This window comes from Stegodyphus dumicola, chromosome 6, assembly GCF_044657685.1.
Source record: "Stegodyphus dumicola isolate Sdum_Otavi_A_Nest chromosome 6, ASM4465768v1".
In the NCBI taxonomy this organism is placed as follows: domain Eukaryota; kingdom Metazoa; phylum Arthropoda; class Arachnida; order Araneae; family Eresidae; genus Stegodyphus; species Stegodyphus dumicola.
In genome coordinates this window covers 213,269,941-213,290,337 of record NC_140773.1, presented here as the reverse complement: position 1 = coordinate 213,290,337, position 20,397 = coordinate 213,269,941, and the positions used below count along the sequence as shown (strand labels likewise).

General features: G+C 31.7%; 1 protein-coding gene across 1 annotated transcript in view; it reads left to right on the top strand.

Moving 5' to 3' along the window:
* The first annotated feature begins 2,796 nt into the window (after positions 1-2,796).
* LOC118191684 (mitogen-activated protein kinase kinase kinase 13-like) overlaps positions 2,797-20,397 on the top strand; it is a 95,716-nt gene continuing 78,115 nt past the window's right edge. The window contains exon 1 of the mRNA XM_035362520.2: positions 2,797-3,061. The gene's annotated coding sequence lies outside the window, so the exon portion shown is untranslated. The remainder of the gene's footprint in view (positions 3,062-20,397) is intronic.

The following is a 20,397-nucleotide window of genomic DNA, read 5'->3' as shown; positions in this document are numbered from 1 at the left end:
ATTTAGAAAAGGTTTGAGAAAGTTTGTTGTTACTAGATGTTAGTGTTCAAAAAAACCTAAAATTAAAAATATGTTCAAAACAAACTCCTTAATTCAAATTTAGAAAAAATAATTATTATTTTACGATTTTCTTATTTTCCCATTTATAATCTGCAATATTTATGACAATAGAATAATTGCAGAAGATAACACATTTGTAGCTGAAGAATATTTCGAAACTCCAGCAGGTAACTATTGTTACTGTAAATCATTTATACAGTGACTCACATAAGTGTTCGTATGCTTACGAGTTTCAGTGAAATGTTGCTTTATTCATTAATAAAAATTAATATTTTAGAATGAAAATTTTTTAATAATATCTATGCATTTCTCTTAGCAAAACTACATTAATTAGTAAATGAACATATTAAAACTTTTTTTTTGTAAAGTTAATAATAAAAAAGTAACAGAAAAGTTACCTGACAAAATTCTTCGTACGCTTTAAAGAACTCTGCATATATTAGTAAGTATTGTAGTATTTCTGTCAGCTAGTATTTTGTAGTATATCCTGCAGTATTCATGACAGCTTTCAAACGTCTGAGCATAGAGTTAATCAGTTTTTTTTTTTTTTTTTTTTTTTTTTTTTTTGTAATATTTGCATTAATGTTCCTCAATTCTTCCATCACAACTCTTTTTAGCTCGATTTTTTTTAATGCGTGTCTTCATACTCTAACCTCTAATTCTCTCCAAATGTGTTCTGTCGGGTTTTAATCTAGTGACTGAGGTGATGCTTTACGAATTTTTAGACAATTATAGACACACCAAAGGCGAACGTTGAGGGCCTTGCGCTTAGGATCGTTACCATGATAAAAAAAATAAAGTTATTTCCTGTATCCTGATGCTGGCATGCACCCTCATATTAGAATCTCCACCTCCCTGCTTTTACTGTTCCAGCCAAGGTCTTGGGATTATGGTCCTCTTTTTTTTCCCTCTATATAAGTACTCGTATACGCCCATAGGAATCAAAAATGTTAAATTTGCTTACATCTGCAAATAAGACTTGATTCCAATATGCTTCGGGCTTATTTACCATTGATTTTGAGTAGAAAAGCCTAAGCTTTCTATTTTTTGCACTTCCAAAACGTTTTCTTCGAGCAGAGTGCTAAGTAATCCAGCTGATCTGAGCACTCGTTGAACAGATTTAAGTAAAACTGAAGTTGAAATATTTTCAGTAAATTCTTGTAGAAATACAACACTCAAACATGGATTTTTCACGGATTTTCTAACTATAAATCTCTGATCACGTTGAGTCACATCGAATCTTTTTTGCCGGACAACCTCTTATTACTTTATTTTGGATCTGATTTTCTTCTTTAGAGCATTTTATCACACACTGCACCGTAGAATGGGATAAATTTACTAATTTAGTGATATTCCGAATTGAATTTCCATCCTTATGATAAAAACATGATCAATTCTTGAATGCCCTTCCCTGCTTTCTTATGACTATGAGACATAGTTTAAACATTAAATAAAATATAACGAAGTAAACAAGGAAAACATAAAGCCAAGCAATTTTTTAAATGTTTCAAAAATAAAAAAAATGGTAGGCTATAATTTTATTTATGAAATTTTACGAAAGTTATTACTTTGTGACAGGGTTACTTTGTGACGTGTTTTATCTATGTCTCTTTACATTTTCGACTTTAGAAAAAGAAAATAAATCAGTATTAAAAATGAAAAAGTTTTGTTCTATTCAATATCACATGGAGATGATATGAACAAATATTGGGTTTTATATTCAAATAAAATTCCGCAATAAAGCGTTTTTCTGAAAATTCTTAAAATATACGAACACTTCTGTGAGACACTGCATGTTCCATGTGCTCTGCGCAGATGTATGGATACTAGAATACACCTAATTTATTGAAGAATTATAGCATCACTGTTTGAGGTACAAAAATGAGTACGTATACTATAGCACTAGTGCTATTTATTTCTTATTATTATTCTTGTTTAGATTAGTTCATTAATGATATCACTATTAAATAAACGTATAAAGTAGTTATCTGATAAAAAAAATGTATGAAAATGTTTTACACGGTTACGTTTTCATTAAGTTTGAATTTTTAAATGAAATAAGAAATTAAATTAATTGAATGCTTTTTACACCAGCTTAAAAAGAATAACTTTCGTACAATTGGAGCCAGTTATTTTATTTTCTGTTACTTTTTGATGTTCTGCAGATTAAAAAGTATATATATGTAATATTTTTAAATTACACAGCTAAATCCACTAAAAAGTAAAAAGCATTTTTAGCTATCAAAATATTCGTGATCATTATATGAATTGAAATAAAATTGTGGCACTTCTTTGTACGAACTGTATTTGAGCATTAATAATTTCAAGGAATAATTAAAATGATATTATAGAGAGAAGTATATAAGACTGATCCCTTTTAAATTCGCTTAATGTTTTCGAAAATTTTTATTCAACTGATTTGATTCAACCTCCATGATCTTAATCACACGAATACAGTTATAAAACATAGAATATATTTTCATCAAATAAAATCATGTTCAAAATATATCAATTTCCACCGAAAGATTTCGATGAACGTTATTCCGAGGACATTAAATGTATGATAACGTATGAGTGACAGATTTTATTATGATCTGTCCCACAGATACATTTGCTCATGTTATTAACATTTGAAAAAAAAAGATACTGGAAACAAACATGGGACATATTTTGTGTCTGCTTGGCGGCGAAGTTGGCGATTTCGCTTTTCAGTGCTGGGGTAACCCTATCCTCGGCTTGTACTTGTCCTTAATTTACTATAATTCAAAGGCCAAGCGTCGCAGGGAAAGCAATATTACAGCAGGAACAGCAGACTACTGCAATTTTAGATGTGATTACTGCTTTCGCTGGATTTGAGTTCGACTCTTTGTTGAATATTTTGTTTACGATAGTAGCTAATGTGATGTGATCTGAATGTCAGATACCAGACAACACATTAACTGCTAAATCACCCCAGATTTCGAATCGAAGGTGCTGCGCGTGTTATCGGAGTAACCATTTGGTGAGTTCTCAATTATATTTTGTATATTTGATTGATATACTGTATAAAAATGTGTTGAGGATAAGATGTAAAAGCGACAGAAAAAGAAGAAGGCAAATACTATGAAATGCAGTATTATATTATCATAATAGCGTTGTTAAAATACATCGAAACAGGATCAGCTATTGAGAGCCAAATAGGAACAGATATTTTTTCTCACTTTAAATATTAATTTCGAACTAAAAATACTTTACTTAATCTAATTATTTAGTTCACTGATATTAACATTTTGCATGTTATATGATATAAATCTCATACGTTTTAATAATCGAAAGCTTCCATCTTCTTGTATTGATTACTATTTCAAATCAAGTCTTTTTATCCTATTCAAAGTTTCGTTCCTGTTTTCCCTAATTTTTATTTGAAAAGAGAAATAGGCAGAGTAAATAACTGTTTTTTTATAAGTTCTTAAAATAACGCGTAAAAGCTAGTTTTTACATGTCATTTTAAGAAGTTAATGATTTTTTTAAATCTCTATAAAATTTTATTTCAAGGTTTAAGTTTCCTGTTTCTAATTTTTAATCCTTGCATTTTCAACTGCCTAATTTTGCTGTATAATTTATTAATTTATTACTTCATGGTTAAAGAATTTATTTCTAAACATATTACGTACTTCAACAGATGCATACAATAAAATGTTTAAGAATGTCCGGTTAATTATATTATATTATAAATATTGCAATTCTCAGGGATAATGATAAAAGTTCGAATTTATTACTACTACTATCTACTGCTAACTATTATCTACTATCTGTCTACTACTAAAATTAACTACAAAATTTTGTCATTTCAAATTCTTTTCCTTATTCATATACCATATTTTTTCGCATCTCATTTAATTTTCCCCTAGTGTTTTCAACACACTTTGAAATTTCTTATTTAGGGTAACAATGTAAATTCTTAGCCAACAATATTGCACGGATTTGAATTGTAAATGCTGTTTTATGAAATATTTATTATCACATTATTGTTAACAATTGTAATACACTACTGTTATCAGCTTATTAGCATTATTCTGCTCTGCCTTTAACATCAGAATAATCAAAACCTAAATATTTTCAAGGATAATAAAAAAGTGGTCAAACAATTATCTAACAAATAATCAACAAAATATTACTTTTCTAAGCAGAACTACAAAATTTTGTTATTTCAAATTCTTTTCCTATTTCATATACCATGTTTACTCGCATTTCGTTTAATTTTCTCCTAGTGTTTTCAACACACAATTTAGAAATTTCTGATTTAGGGTAACAATGCAAAATGTGAGATAGAAAGTACTTTTTGTAAGAAACATTTTGTAATAAAAATAATATCATTGAAGCTGATAAGCCCTTTGAAATATATAATAATATTTATGTGCCTTTATATATGCTTTTTAATATGCTATGTTTATCATTTTATATCAGGGGTTCTTAACCAAAGGGGAATTTCATAGCTTCAGGTGGGGAATTCGGTCAGCCCTTTATTTAGCTGTTAAATATTTAGTTTTTAGTTTATGAATATAAAAATTAGTTTTATTCAAGCTTTCGTACTTATCAACATTTTCTATATTTCTTGGTAATCCTTGACAAGATTAAATGAGAAAATGTGTACGATTTATGTTCAACTAATACTTATCCATTTTATTAAGTACTTCTAAGCAGCTCATTTTATGGAAACAGTTTTTAACACAATGATTATCTTAGAATATCTTAATAAATCTTTCTGTGGATTTTAATATACAAATATTAAAGTAATTAGAATTTCAAAACTAAGCAAAATTGGTTTTTCATTTTGCGATTATTTAAAATTAGGGTGTTTTTTAGGTAAACAATGAATCAAGTTTAATTTTAAAATTAGGCAAACTTCAGTCTAAATTAAAGTAATTAATTCAAACTTTGATCAATGTGTAAATAATTAGTTACAAATAAGTAGAACGTTTTCTAATAATCTTTGATGAACAGCGAGCTGAATTAACAATGTCATTGAAATTAAAATAATATTAAAAAAAGCTTTTAAAATGAAATTCCTACTCTTGCATATAACGGAAATATTATTTCTACCAACTTAAGTTTCTTTTCTATTTTAAACAATGTTTATGTATAGTTATTTTATAACCCTGAAAGTATTGCAACAATTTCGTCTTCATTCTTCGTTACTTTTATTTTCTTCTTTTAAAAAGTGACGAAAACTCTTTTATGTAATGGCATTTTTGTCTTTTTTAAATAGGATATTCGTTTTAAAAATGCTATAACAATCTAGATTTGTTACACATGAGCTGTCATTTATAAAATCTCATTACATTAAGGAAAAAGTAATAGTTTCTTTTTTTAATTCTGAAAGTTTGTCACTTAAATTTTTGTTTAAATAATACAGAAAAAACATTCCTGTTAATCCAGTTAGTTGGATTAACAAGAATCATTTAATTTAACAAGAATCATTTGGTTCGAAAAATTTTCCAAATCTCATCCACACATAAAACAAATTTAAGAAATGGAAAATATTTCAGTTGATCACTTACCCAGAGAAATATTTAGAAATAGGCTTCAAAATCAAAATGAGAATCTGAAGTTTTAATAGTTATTAAAAACCAACATTTTATCACGAAAAATGGGAACTATTGAAATGTTTTGAATTAAAAAGAATTAATTTAATAATTAATAAAAAAACTTTTTTTAATATGTTTGCAAAGTTTTGGCTTCGTGGGTTTCTCAAACGGGGATTCTTATTAGTTATTCAGATACAGCAGTATGTCTGAAAGATCTGTATGGTTAGTTGATTTTAGTTAATACAAAATGCTGGAGAATTTTCTGCTAGAGAAAGGATACTTTCATGGAAGACGTTTTAAAGGAAGCGGAGCTCGTGTTCTTGTTACACATAAAGAAAACCATAAATCATCTATGCAGCCAGCCTCTTCGTTGTGATTCGAAGCTTGGTCTTGTAGAGTCATCAGGTTTATCACAAATATTATCGCAAACCAACAGAATAAATAAAAAATTCCGAGGAAAATACAAGAAAGAGAAAAAAATGCGTGGGTTTGTTGTGGTAACAGGAGATAATCTCACAGTACTTAAAAATTATTTTCGTCCATAACAATAAATAATTTAACTACAAATGATCTGGAATATGTAAATATTGTTAAATCAACAATTGAAAAACTGTAAATTACAAAAATAAATTAAGTGCATAGCTATTAATAACCTATTTGAAATCGAATTTAATCAAAATACAAGAATATATAAACAAAAACATTGCTTATTCTGTTTTGAAGTATGTTCTATTCAAAACACTGTATGCCAGTGAATTAAATTGTTTTAAAATACTAGTAAACTGTTATTAGTATATTCTGTTAATTACAATATATGTTATTCCTCTCTCCTATGTTTTTTAACCGCTGCCAAATACCCCAAGATTTTAGATTAGCCATAGACGTCGTTTCCGGAATTACCCCGGTCAATCGGAAATTTACTATGTTTGTTATATTTGGCGCTAAAGCCGTTACACCGAGTTATAATTCCTGCGTTTGAATTTGCAGGTTTGTTTCTCTGCAGTATTCATGTAGCTGCAAAAGACACACATTTACAGGAGTCACCTTTCTGTCTTAGACCTGGCGCCTGAAAAATTCGCTGTCGAAGCCCTTTATTTGCAACGGTTGCTCGGAAGCAACATATGCTATCACCATTTGCCAATTAAAGGATTATAATTTTCCGTAACGGTACTATAGCTATTTTTAAATGATATGTATCAGTTAAATTAGATGTTGTGTGTAAGTTCATCGGATATAAAAGCAAAATAAGCAAAAATATAATCTATTGTTTTTAGAAAACTGAAAATTCTAATTCACTACCGAAAAAACATCGTTAATGCATTCACAAACCAAAACAAATTGCATTCGAAAAGAAACTTCTGTGACCTTTACCATCATGTTCGATTCTCTCTTCAAAGCTAATGCCTGTTTCATATAATAATCATAATTCTGTATAATTTTATGTAGTTGAAGATTTATTATTTAACACTTGGGTATAAACGTTCACTTTAAAATTTCTGCATAGGAAATTTTGTAATTAATATCTATAAGTCTGTTTATTATAGATAGTAAGGTAAAATACGGTACAGTCTTGGCGCTATTTTGAAAATTGTCGCCAATACCAAAATGGCACGATTACTGCTCATCATGAGTCGCCAAAAGTCGCTAAATCCCGTGTGTACCGTATACTAGGATTAAACCGATAATAACATTGCGTCATTCAACCGATATAACATATACTAGTGACGAATCGTTTGATATCGCCATGTTTGGTTTCAGATGGTCTATTAGAAAGAAATTTTTTATCATATTTATCATTGGCCAACAGAGTAACAGAAAGACAAAATAATAGCAAAAAGGTAAACATTACAATTAAGTGATGCATTTTTTTTGGCATTGTGATTTTGTTATCTGGTTAAAATGATAACGACTAGCTATTGTGTCGCTTTCAAGAACTCTAGAAATGCGGACAACTAAAATGATGATAAGTAATGGAAGTAGTTAATGGAATAACAAGTTTTTAAAAATAATCTAATACGATTTTGTGTATGTATTTCAGTTTCTGCTCAATAATAAATACTATGATCAGAGTTGTTAGTAGTACCATTTTAAGTTGGGTTTTTCGCATGTTCACTGTATATCATGTAATAATTTCTATCCTACTATAAAATGTCATATATCTTTTGCCTTTTTTATTTTCTTTGGCTATGAATATTATTTTAGTTGTGTATACAACATAACATACAAAAATTACTTTTAAATTTTAAATTATTTTTGTTATTATATTTCTAATTACACTGAAGTTTTTTTGGGGGGGGGGGTCTAGTACCCGTTGTAAAATTCTGACACCTCGATATGATTTGAAATTCAGCTCCAGATGCATTTTTCTCTAAAATACCAGCATATTTAAACATTTAAGTCTCGAACTATATTTTTTGTGTATAATTGTATACTTTGTGAAATATGATTATAAGCAGCGCGGAAAGAAATAACAAAAATTAACGTAGATAAAAAATACTGGATTAAAATTCGAAATTTCTGAATTTAAGATATTTTAATTAGGGATATATTAAATGGGAAAATTCTGCATATTGGTAAAAAAAGATGTAATTTTTTATAATTTAATTTAAGATGTTTGCAAGATATAAGCAGGTTCAGATACTCAGTACTGGGTAAAAGCTTTCACTTACTCAAGAAGTAGAGCGATTCAGGAAAAAGGATAAACTGACTTACCCGGGTAATATAAGGATGACCATTAGAGAATGCTAAAAGGCAGTGCTTGGTGAAAAGTAGAAGATCGAACAAAATTAATTTCATTTGTCAATACTTTTATTTTTATTGCAGTTTAGAATAAAGTATTTACAAGAGTAACTGTTGCAAGTCATTAAAAAAGTTTTTAGAAGTTGCCATTCTCGAAATGGTAAAAATATAGTTTAAAAGCCTTTTGCCAGAGCATTTTCACTAAACATTTTTCAAAACTAAGGATAGTTTCTTTTTAGGTTACTTTCTCTCGGCTTGTTCAGAGCTGTTCTCTTTGGACATGTTTCTGAAACATCAATCAGTTTCACAAAAATAGAAACAAGCTATTATAATTAGGGATGTGCAACATAGAAAAACTCTGCAATACTGACAAGAAATGATGTATTTTTAACAGAAAAAGATATGAAAAAATTACGTAAATTAAAAATTTACTTTTCTAGATTTTATGGAACATAAAATTTTACATTCCTGTCTTCTGTCAGCTACTGAATCCTCTTAAAATCAGCGAATACTGCGACCTGTTTTTACTGTTATATATATAAATTAATTTTGGAATCATATAAAAGCATTCACTTTCTTCCCATGAATATATTACTATAATGTTCATCCATGAAATGACTGCGGTTTTATACTAAGAACAAGTGATTCATCCTGGAATTCAGTTTGGATAAAGACATGTAAACACAAAAATATGCGGCATCTCTTACCATGTTATAAAAAGAATTTGAGAAGAGATTTTATCGAACATCAACTGCATTTCAGTTCTTACAAAACTTTAAGCGATTCTTATAAAATAAAGAGGATGTGCTTTTACCATTATTTATAATCATAGAAAATCACACAAAACATACTGTGATACCAACATAGTCCTATTTTTATGTATATCCAGAAATGTTGCTATTCACAAGTTACTAAATACTAAGTGTTAAAGGTTGCCATTTGCAAATGACTAAATATTAAATGTTACATTTCTCAGACATCAAACTGACTTATGAAGTGGCAGATACAGTTGAAATCAGAACCGAAACATAAAGAAATTTCTTCATCTTAAATCAGCATTCCTAAATTGTACTTATCGTATAAAAAATATTGCAGTCCTTCCCAAACATTCTCTGATTACAACATCTCATTTTACAAATATTAATATTTTCTAGAAATCTATCCCGCTTATGAAGCTAGATACAAAAAGTAAAATAAGAACAAAAAATTGAAATGGTCATTTAATATACAATTTGATTATACACTTCATTATCGTTACCATCAAAGCAGATACAGATGCAATAGTGCCCCAAAACGAGCTCATGCTCTCATAAAGATGTTGTATTCATTCATTTTATTAATAGTTGTAGGATTAAAACGTAAATGCAATTTTATCATACGCAGTACAAATATAGTTATTTTGTGGTTATAATGGATGTTAAATTTTGTCTATGGTCCTTGGCATATTTGTATTGGCCCGTTAGGGCTTTCTCATGTGTTTATTAGGGCATACAACCTAAAAGTTCCAAAACATTGGCACTTATGCAGGTAGTGCATTACATCACCCATTTATTTTATAATAGTGTTGAAATTTTTAATTTTTTTTTCATTTTTTGGGTTTATTAATTCATTTGTTTTGTCTACTTATTAAAGAGTTCGATTAGATTCTTAAAATTCAAATGTTTATTCAAATTTTCTAGATTTCTAATTGAAATTGCGCATCCATTGCGTTTCTTGCAAGTTTCTTGAGTTTGAACAGATCTTCAGAACGGCCTAGATCCCTAAGGACCTGGCTAGGGATTGGTGGGACTAAAACCATCTTACGGCTTTTCGAAATTCATTTTGTATTCAAAAACGAAATTGCCTTATTTAAGTTGTCACTGAAAAAGTGACTTAAGCAAAGTTGACGTCTCTTGAGCTTCAAAAAGAGGTTTGAATAAATACTGAACAAGGAAATCAATATCTTCCTCATAATCAATATTAGATATGAGTATTTAGTCTAATCTAGCTTCTAAAATTGTCTGCGTTTCTTTTTCTAGGTCAGTTACTAGAAATCCATATATTCCTCTCAATGATAAGTAACGATTTTCGATAGAAGTCTTCTAGGCTGCATTTTTTCCATTTTTCAACTCTATCTGATTCAACACCAGTTTACTTTTCAAAATAAATTTTAAAATAACTTATCTTCTTGATGTTTGCATTTAGTATGAATCTACTATCTGTAAATTTTAAATTGAAAATTAATTTAATTAAAAAATTAAATTTCGAACAAGAATATAATTGAATGTATTGTCATGCACAACCAATAAATATGCACTGCTTCAGCTGTAGAGTCATTAGGTTATTTCGAAGCAGGAGAGATGAAAAATGACCAATGATTTCGCCGGGATTCGAACCACGGATCTCTCGAATACGCTTCGAGCGTGCTGGCCACTACACTACGAAGGTATGCTAAGAAGGCGAGAGTAATGCCTTGTACAACAATCTGAATAATAATTCAATCTCATTTCAACATTCTGGCATCATTTCTAGAGGTCTTTATGCCCTCTTTCCAAAAACATTCAACTTCAGGTAACTTTTACTGTCATTTTATGTATTGTAAGCTCAAGTTTCTTGAGTTTGAACAGATCTTCAGAACGGCCTAGATCCCTAAGGACCTGGCTAGGGATTGGTGGGACTAAAACCATCTTACGGCTTTTCGAAATTCCGCTTTATCTCGCAGAACAGAGGCAAATATGCGTTGGAGGATACTAACTGAATGCTATTCCGAAGGCCCCACATTGTCTTAAATAGACTTCAGTTTTGAGGTTAAAATTTTAAATATATAGATGGCAAAATTTCGTATCCTTTAAAAAAGGATACAAAATATTTGAATATCATATCTAATATTTGAAGGAGTTTTGGAATTAAATCACAGAGAAGATGAAATAACATCTAATCGTATAACGAAATATGTGAATCACGTTAGCGTAACATCTTGATTTAGACTTAAAAACAGCTACGGAAAGATTAAGATAATGAACTATAAGATAAATGAACTGTAAGATAATGAACTATAAGATAAATAAGATAAATTAAGATAAATGAACATGAGACAGACTCACTGTATGATGAATTGATTCATTGTGAGACAAGTGCAGCGGCAGGTTAATATAATCTGCGGCATGAATTCTGAATTTAATGCTGTAGGTTTAACTTAATCTGATAATACTAAATTAATCTTAGAACCCTAACAGATGTAAAACGAATTATCACTATGTCTGAAACAACCATGAATTCGTGAGAAAGTAAAAAAAAATAATTAAAAAAAAATGAAAGCTTTCAGATTTTATATTACGCCCAAAGGGGCATTTTCTCTTTCTTGTACTACAATATCACCACAACTTGTGGTGATACAATTAAATAGAGCAGTCAAATCTGAGTGAAACGTAGAACAGTCGTCATAGACTACACAACTAATTACTGTACTATAAGCTGGCTCACTTCTCCACAGAAGTGTCAGAATTAAAATGTCAGCAGCGAGAAAACGCAAAGCCGAATAATCACAGCTATCAGAGCTAGCAGGAAACTACTTTGCACGCGATGCCAAAAATACTCTCTCTTAAAATCGCAAAACCTCAGTTTAAATACTGGCTACTCGTTTGCATTAAGGTGAGAAATATAGAAAATAGATGTTACAGTAAAGGCTGAAATTATAAATAACTGGTTAATTAGCATTAAATTCCCCACAGTACAATTCAGTTTCATTGTCCCGACAAAGCCTGTAATGAGAATATCTTCATAATATACAATTAAAATGTCCAAAATGAGCAAAATTTAAATGATGTATCGGAAATAAAGTGGTATTTAAAGTTTCATTACATGATTACTTCAGTCTGATTATATCTTCCATACAACTTCATCGTATTTTATCTGACAACAAAGCTTATGCTCGAAAGAAAATTATTAAAAAATATCTCTGTTAATTATGTGTCTGTAAATGAAAGAAAAGCCTGTTTGGACGTAATATAAAACCTAGAAGCTTTTAAATTTTAAATTTTTTATTTGTGTATTCGTTTATATGTATACATATTTCGTTTTTGAAAGTTAAATTGTAAGGATTATGTTAATTTTATTAACAGTTAAATTTTAAGTTAAAGTTCCTTTCCTGTCAAATTCTTAACTTCAACTTCCGGCCAGAACGTAGTTTTGGAATTTCCTGAATATTTAATGAGGAGGAGCGGTATTTAAACCACGAAGTTACTTACTGTGTCAGAGAGAATCAGAGTTTCTGATTTACGCGCATCTGCCTTTTTGGCCACTCTCTCTCCCTCAAAGCTGTTATTACGCTCAGCCGTACTCAGGCACTTGCTAAGCTTCGTAGTCAAATACACTCATGTCCATAAATTAAGGATAATGCAAAATCAGGCAAAGGGAGAGTTAAAAGCAAAACAAATGTGACTTATTTGTAAAGCTTATTTATTAAACAAAAGGTAAAGAGCAAAACAAGATGCTGTATGTTTGATATTATTAAAAAAATTAGCGATTTTTTCTCCCTGGAGCAAATTACAAAAAAAACCTATTTACAAAAAACCAATATTACATGGTTGGTATGAATGTTAATACATTGTATGTCTCCCAGACGATGCAATATAGTCAGTACAACGCCTAGGCATGCTGAGGATCAAATTGTCGATCTGATCTTGGGGGATATTACACCACTCAAAAAGCAATGCTCTCCGAAGTTCCGGTAGACATGTAGGAGGAGGTTGACGGGCTGTAACTCGTCGGTCAAGCATGTCCCACACATGCTCTACTGGATTCAAGTCCGGTGAGAATACTGGCCAGTCCATACGGGTGATATCCTCCGACTGAAGGCATTCGCTTACGATTTTTGCACGGTGAGGACGGGCGTTGTCATCCATAAACACAAATTGTGCGCCCATGGCGCCCCAAACAAACGTACATGATGTTCCAGAATGACGTCCCGATAGATTTCGCTTGTCATGGTTCCAATTTGAACATGCAGATCAGTTCTGGAACCCAGAATAATTCCACCCCAAACGAGCACTCCACCACCGTAACGGTGTCGTTCAATGATGTTTTCTTGGTGGTAACGGGTACCTGGAGCTCTCCATATGAAAGTCCGGCGAGAATCAGACTGCAAGCTAAACCTGGACTCGTCGGAAAACATCACACAAGCCCACTGTTGCGGTGTCCACAATGCATGCTCTCTACTCTAGGCTAACCGTAGGCGACAGTGAGTTGCAGTACGTGGAACGCATCTGACAGGTCTACGAGCATGTAGACCAATCTGCCCTAAGCGTCTGTACACGGTCTGCCTTGAAATTGTCGTACCAGTGGCTGAAGAGAGCTGACGAGACAGGTCTGAGGCTGTGCTCCGCCTGTTTCCTTTGACAGTAACTGCCAAATACCGGTCCTCATTCGGCGTTGTAACTCTGGGGCGACCTGTGCTGTAATGTCTACTCACATTACCATCATCTTGGAATCGTTGCCAAAGCCTGGAGATGGCACTCTGTGCAATTACAAGTTCGTCTGATACTTCCAGTTGGGTACGCCCACATTCCAGACGGTCGATAATTCTACCACGTAAAAAATCATCCAAATGCGTCCTTTGTGTCATAACTATTCGGTTATTGCACTGAAATGCTTATAAAGCGCCTGCGAACAATTTTACTTCTTTGCCTATATTCCTTATTTATCACTCTCTTACACTCTCGTCATTGTGACGTACCATCGGTGTCATCTGGTTACTTCCTGAAATTTGCATATGATTCTTGAAGACGTGTGTAGTGATTTTACAGGTGATATATTTATTTTAGAGTTCGATTTCCACGTGACTCCGAATTATCCTTAATTTATGGACATGAGTGTAAATTAAGGGGGCCAACTCGTTTTGAACCTTGATAGCTTCGGCTATACTTCTTTAGTTAATCTTAGTTTTAGTTTAATTCTTAGTCTTTTAAGTTCAAGTCCAAGTGCGGGCTTTGCTTGTACACTCCCAGGCGGAGTTTTGTTAAATCTTATTGGAATAATAAAGGTTTAGTTACCCTTCTATCTTGTTGTTTCTTGTCACCGAACACAAGCGATTATTCGCTTATCAGTTTTTAGATTCTTCACTTCCAAAATTAACTTAGAATTCCAAAGTGAGGAACTCTACAAAATAATTGAAAATATTGCAAAAAGAAAAAAATTAATGCATTCTTTCCTAACTGTTGTTTAGCGACAGAATAAAGATAAATAATTAAGGACTTCATTTTTATTTTCTTATGTTACATTGCGATTATGAAGCATTTAAATACACGAAATTTATTCTATTTTTGATTTGATTTTAGAGGTTTGCCAATTTTTGCAAGTAAAACGTATTAAAAATTTTAAAGTGTGTTTAGAATTAATACAGGTAATTAATTACCTTTTAATATCTAGTTGCTTAATTTTCAGTGTGACTGCTGAAGTAAGTGCAAGTTACAGGTTACAGGTTACGGAGGACGGGGAGGCCTGGTGTCTAACATAGGTAAACAGGCGTATGTCCCACGCCCTCGCCTGTCTAGCTTCAGCAACTCCCTAGAGCCCCAAGAAGCTGCGTTTGGAGTTTATTGAGACATGAAAAAGGCTGTACATGGCCAAACAAGGGCACTCGTGTTTTGATTTGCAGATTTGGAGAGACTTTGACTGAACAAATATGACAAGGAAAAAAATGTTGAAGAATAATAAAAAAAATTTAAAAAAAAAAAACTGAAATGTTTCAAATTTTAAATTATGTCCAAAGAGGCGTTTTTTTTAACGTTTTGTGTGTTACCTTTATTTGTTAAATATCATGTTCTTTGCACTTAAACCATAAAATTTAGTTCAATAGCAATGTCGCAAAATAATTTTAAAATGAGTCTATCTTTAGAATTTCCGATACACAGTTCTTACGCTGGAGATAAAAAGGTTTTTTTCCCCGTAGAGTGTTTCCTTTGCTCGCTTTTAAATCGTTTAGTTTGTTATTAAAAAATTCGTTAAAGTTTTACAAAATATGAAATCAATCATAAAACGAATTCCAAATTTCAAATTTGGGATTTCAGACGCCCATATTCGTAGAAGAATTACGTCATTCAAAATTGGATGGCTCTTGATACCGTTGTTTTATAACAATGGGAGAAACAGACATACATTTATGCAGATTTTTCATTATTTAATTTCTTCAAATATAATGCAGGACTCAAACATTTTTTGGCAACAGTTTGAAAAGTGAACCGACATTTATAGAAGTCCGAGGCAAAATGCCAAAACGAAAGTAGTAATCCTTCGGGACTCAAATTCCTTTGACCTAAAAAGCAAGAGCAAGAATTAAAACATGTAAAGAAATATCCTAATTAAGGCATGTGTTGAGTTGCTAGGAGTTCGTGGGACTTAGATTACACAAGCGTTTGGGCTTAAGGTTGTCCACTGTTGCGTAGTTCACAGAGGCAAACAGTTTGCACATGTGTATAGTCGGAAATAGTTCTCTGTTTGCTCGCGTTGTTCATAATTTGCACATAATTTACAGTTGCTTGAGGTCTCTGTTTGCGAACATGCACTTTATATGCTCGCATTTCACAGATCGTTGCGAGAATTGTGACGGAGAAAACAGGAGGGGGCAGCTGGCTGCGATTGTAGTGATGCAAATGGCGGCAGTTGTAGTAGAGGAGGATGCACATTTACACCCTCCGCGGCTTCGCAGTTTGCGCATTTGCACAGTTCATGGTTTCGGTAAACACAGATCGTAGTTTGTATAGTAGCACAATTCACATAGTTGCAGTTTACACAGTTTGTAGTAGTTGTGACATTGGAGTGCAGGCATTACATCCTATGACAATTGCATGGAGTTTCATGGCAATAAATGCAGAATCAAAAGCTCACGCTACCTAAGGTACAGTGCTTGCCCACACTCTCTAACTTTCTCTTCTAGAAGTTAGTATTTATACCTTTTCTCCTAATGGTAGAATTTGCATTCCTTCATGCGTGCTACCAAATTTAAATATTCTGTCTGTGACAATTAGAAGAATGATGGCTTATAGGAAAGAAATATCGTTAACTTAACCGGTTAGTCAAAATTAATATAAATCCTTACAACCTCTTAATCAGAATTTTATTTATTTACAATATGAGACGGGGGAACACTACTACTAATGCACATTTATATAATGGATTTGGATTATTTTATCATATCCTTTTGCTACAGCTAGTCATATTAATGAGCGGCATAAAACTTAACTTCTGTTCACGAGGTTAAAATAAAAGATAAAAGAAGTATTTTCGTGCTGAATGTATGAAATTTTACCCAAGTCAAAGGAGCAAGGATGCTTTCGATCAGATTACCATGCTATTCAAGATTACGAGATGAATTGCCCTTGTTGAAATGATCAGTATGTAAATCTGGTTGCCAATTATTGTATAAAGATAATACAGGCCTGAACGCCAACCTGAAGGTCTAGCAAACTCCAGGCCTTCACAAGGCGCTCACCTAAAGTCACTCTTTCATCCTAATACGGGAAAGTAGTATAGAATTAGATCAGAATCATTAAAAGGTTCTTAAAATCACAACATAAATAAGACATTGATTGAATATTATTATAAATTTCGGTCCCTGATAGGATAAGCGAAACTTGGCTGCATGAAGCAGAACGTCCTAAATTCGAATTTTAGTCAAAACCTAGATCTTCACAAGAGAGAATTTTTTGTTAGGAGTGCTACTGAAGGTTCTGTCTTTAAAATTATAATTTCAGATTATTTAGAGTATCCTAAAATCCTTATAGGTGCATTAATATAAATATTATCATAATGTCTCAACAGCATTATTCCTTTATTTTCAGAAACAGTCAGAGTCAGCCCTTTACTAACTTATACAGAACTGGTATTTGAACATTTTATTCCAAATAAACAAAACTTAGGCTACTGATCGAAAGTAGGTGTCTCCCCGACGAACGGAATAGCTGGTGTTTTCAATCGTACCCCTGGCAACGACTGTCCCAAAGCAAACCTTTTCGCTGCATTTACCGCACGCAAACGATTACCGGAGAGTTTTGTTTTATTCCGAATTGGAAAATGTTATCTTTCTTTTATTTCGAAAATTAAGTATGCTGCTGAACTTTTTATTTAACACGTATTACTTAAAGCAAAAAGAAGAAAAATGGAATGCCAGATCTTTCGACTTTTGTGCCAAATCTTTTCCGTATTTCCCAATTCCAGTGAGAAGTATGGAATGTGCCGTTGCGTATTTTATCTTTAGGCTTTTAACTACTAAAATTACAGAATTCTAAGTAGTATTTTTTTTTTAATATATCATCTTCTAATCAGCAGTCGATGTTGCAGCTAAATTATCTGCTAAGTAAGATAGTGTTGATCTTCTGAGCCTTGAGTTTCGTATGATAAACTAGTTAGGTATATTAGACGCATTTTCAATTAAAAAGTCTTCAAATTTTTACAAATTTATTAGAATGCGATCCATTGTAAATCGAAGAGCATTAGTTATGATTTATTCTTATAGCATTCTCACTGATCCTTAAATGAATGGAAAAAAATCTTTAAAAGATCATAACAGTGAAAAGTGTCATTAAAATATAGTATATAAAAGCACGCTCTCGTGCTCGTAGTGATACAAATAAGTAGAATAGTCAAGTTTAAATTAAACGCTGAACTATAGTAAAAGACCACACAATTAATACACAATTAAAGTGCTGGCAGCGAGAGAACGCAAAGCTAAATAATTACAATTGTCAGAGCTGTCAGGAACTAACCGTGTAGAGCGCACTCGATGCTAGAAACACTTTCTACCTGAAAACCATAAAGCCTCAACTCAAATACTCACAGCTAATTGACAATCTTGGGAGGAATGCGGAAAGGAGAAGTTATTATAAAGACTGAAATTATAATAATTGGTTAATTAACATAAGATAAGAAAAGATAGCATAAGTTAAGAAAAGTAGTGAAATTTTAATTTTCATGTGCTTGACTGAACTTCCTAAAAAGTTCAATCAAGTGTTTTACTTCGAAGTTTGTTACATATTTTAGGTTCAGCTTGTAGAGACATTAGGTTTTATTTGGAATCAGGCAAGATGAAAAATTAGCAACCGCCTTCGCCGGGAATCCAACCACGGACCTCTGGAGTACCGGCCCAGTGTGCAGAACCACTACAGCACGAAGGCACGCTAGGAAAGTGGGAGAAATACCTTATATGCTCCCCTTTTTAAAGGGCAACTGGGATTTTTAGGAGAACCAATCGCCAAATTCTGGGTGTGGAGAGTCATCATCCACAACCTTTTTAGTTCGGGCGCTACTGTAGTGACATTAGGTTTTATTTGGAAGCAGGCAAGATGAAAAATTAGCAACCGCCTTCGCCGGGAATCGAACCATGGACCTCTGGAATACCGGTCCAGTATGCAGAACCACTACACCTCGAAGGCACGCTAGGAAAGTGGGAGAAATACCTTATAATCTGATAAGAAAATATGCATGCAAAAGTAACTATCATTCCCAGAGAACCTACATCTATCAGAATTCTGTGGTTTTATTCGAGTGACATTTCGATTTTGGTTAGATAAAAAATAAATGTCAATGTATTCATATCTACATTTTCCTAGTTATATCAATATCGTTCTTTGAAAGCCTTATGTAGGCAAAATTATTCAAAAATAATAATATATAATACAATATACAATTTCCATACTTTTATTTCCATACATATATTTTAGTCGTGTAAAATGAAATTACATTTTGTATCAGTTAATTGCATTTAGTGGCTTCAACAGTGAGCCCCGTGAAATATACAAGCTTGAAAACATTTAAAGAAGTATTTAGAATGCTATTTTTCGCTTACTGAAAAAGCAGAAATTTTTAAATATTTAAAATTTTATAAATTCAATTTATATCTAATGGAATTTTGTAAGTCTAATTTTTAAATATTTAAAATTTTATAAATATTCAATCAAACTTTATAATTTTGATTGAAAATTTATAAAATTATTTACTTTTTAAACGACGATATAAAATTTATGAAGATGAAGAAACCACATATATTCTAATTGATCCAGTAATAGATATTTTATTATCTAATATTTCCTAAAAAATTCAATCAAAGCTTGCAGACTTCATTCAAGAGAATACGAAAAATATTTTGGGGAAGGAATATTTTCATAATATTACATTTTGTGCTACTTCAAAGAAAGTTTTTTTATATCTAATGGACCAGCTTCCCTTAGAAAGTCCTCCACGAAGGCATCCCTCCCCTTAGACAGATAGCCCTACTGTGCTTTGCCGTATTCTTAATACACAACTAATATATTAGAAAGTCCTCCACGAAGGCATCCCTCCCCTTAGGCAGATAGCCCTACTGTGCTTTGCCGTATTCTTAATACACTACTAATATATCTAATGGTTTAAGAGTCGTTTATTTCGTCCTGGCAACATTTCTATGTTCGTCGATTTCTAAATAATTTATTTTGCTTCGAATATCAAACATAAAGCATTAAAAATTTATTGAAATTAACCAAAACCATGCATTTGCTAAATATTTTGATATTCGGTGGCGAATTATTTATTCAGCCAGACTAAGGGAAAACAACAAAACTAAATCTAATCAAAGCAGATGAAATTGCGATTTTCAAAAATAAAAGCTCTTCTATTAACGATAAACATTTTGGGGAAAAATTATACGCTTCCATTAAGTCAAAAGCAAAATGCATAAAAAAATTTTTTAAGCTAAAAGGTCAAATACATTACGTTTTTTAACATTTTTTTAGCTGTCATAATATTCTTGATCATATGTGGCTTGGTCATGTGCCAATTGCATAAGGGCATTAAAATAATTTCGAGGAGCAATGGAAATTATAGCATAGAAATGACTTTGATAAAAAAAAATATCGTATTCAATTCAGTTTGTTTTCCATAAGTTTTATTTAAAGTTTACCATTTTCAACAGTCGCATATGATCAAGAATATTGAAAATAGCTGAAAAAATACTTTTCCAAAAACATTTAGTGCGTTTAATTAAAACTATGTAATATAAGTTTTTTCAATACAATATTGAAAT